This window comes from Arachis ipaensis, chromosome B05 (genome assembly GCF_000816755.2).
Source record: "Arachis ipaensis cultivar K30076 chromosome B05, Araip1.1, whole genome shotgun sequence".
In the NCBI taxonomy this organism is placed as follows: Eukaryota; Viridiplantae; Streptophyta; class Magnoliopsida; order Fabales; family Fabaceae; genus Arachis; species Arachis ipaensis.
Window position 1 is genome coordinate 3,045,338 of NC_029789.2, and position 1,998 is coordinate 3,047,335.

Sequence of the window (1,998 nt, forward strand, 5' to 3'; positions counted from 1 at the left end):
TTTTTTTTCTTAATAATAATAATAATAATAATAATAATAATAATAAGTGTTGTTGTTGTGGTTGTTGTCGTTGTCGTCGTCCAAATTGTCCTTTCTAACAAGTTAAAGGAGTCAGTTCAAAGCTCGTTTGCATCTCCTATTTATGAGTTATAATATATTAAAAATGCGAAGTCAATTAGATCATTTACTCAAAAATTTAACTATGCTTATAGTTTTATACAATTATTATTGTTATGTGGAATAAGATTAGTATTAATTAATATGTTCCTTTTTTTAATTTGGCTCTTTATCTTTATTTCAATATTTATAATATCAGATTCGTTATACATTTAAATTTTTTTTGGTAATTAAATCTAATTAAATTAATGATTGAATACCCTATTTATCCGTGACAATTACCTCGAAACAATAACAAGGTCCCTAAGAAAAAAAAAACACCCAATCTAGTCCCTACTCTTTTTTTTTTGGGACTGCTTAGTCCCTGTGCCAAAAAAATAATATTGATTTTTTTTTTTGCATAGGGACCTCGTTGTCCTTTCGAGGTAATTGTCAGAGGTCGAATTAGATTTTTTTGTCAATAACCTCATTATCTTTCGAGATAATTGTCAGTTGTTTTGAATTTTTCTCTAAATTAATCTAAAACTAACAAAAATCATTTTCATTACACATGATATATACATACGCTTTACTAGTGCAAACAAAAAATCTGCTTGACTATCGTTTCGTACGCGGCGTTCAAAGAATATGAAAAACTATTTCTATCTTCATGAGTATTTTTCTCTTTCTTCTATTGGTATTATTGCTTTATTTTATTTTTATTTTTTTTTTCACTTTTTCATGAGAAATAAAAGAGGAAGAGGAGGAAGAAGAATTTTAAATTGTGCAAAATTTATCAAAAAGATAACATCGAAATTTTAATAATAACACATAAATGTCTTAATTTTTATACCAAAATTTTGCTATAAAAGTACAAAAATATCCTTTTTAATGTTGTATTTGTTCTTTTTTTTTTTTTTCGTTGCTCTTACTTCTTCTTTTGGTAACATTGCTTTTTATATTAGACTTGAATGAATATATTCATACTGTATTGTAATCTTATTTAATTGAATAAATGTAGGTTCACATTTATTAGATTAAATTCTTAGCAAAAATGGACCGAAATTTATTCTTCTTTTTTTTTTCTTTTTTCTTTTTGGTTTTATTCCTCTAAAAAAAGTAAAATAAAAATAACTATGAAAAAATAAAATAAGAAAGAGAAGATGAATGAAAAAAAATGAAAAAAAAAAAAGACGAAGCAGAAAATGAGAAGGAGGAGGAAGAAGAATTTTAAATTGTGTGCACCTTATTTAAATTTAGAATGCATCGAAATCCCTTAATTATGACCACACAAACAAACTCAATTTAAAGTAAGCTCAGACCATAATACATCGAAATTAAACTTAGAATGCACCTAAATTAAGAACAAAAACATATTTAACAAAAAATTCAAAAATCTTAGGTTACATTCAAATTTAAATCTTTAACCATGAAACCAATTTTCACAAACAAAAACGAAATTATATAACTACAGAAATATCAAATATTAATGAACTACATTAACGAAGTTCGAACCAAACCTCATCCATTTGATTCGTTTTAAAACAATAATCCAATTCGTCCTAGTTTAACTCACCGTTTTAACTTGCATCATTCATTGTCTTTGAAAATAAAATATCTGTTTAAACCTGATTTTGTACCTGATTTCAAAAAAAATTTGACCCAAATCTTTAAATCATATCAAAGAGTATTGATTGTGAACGAAAAAAATACAAAAAATAAAGAGAACACGGAAAAAAAAGAACGTAGAAAAGGAAGAGAACGCAAAAAACACTAATAAAAAAATTTGAAAAAAAAAATAAAATTCGCATAAAAAAGGTAATTATACATAGTTGTGCTTTAAGTTAAAAAGTTGTTAGAAATAGTATGCGTAGAATTAAATTAGGTTATAACAATTTAGTT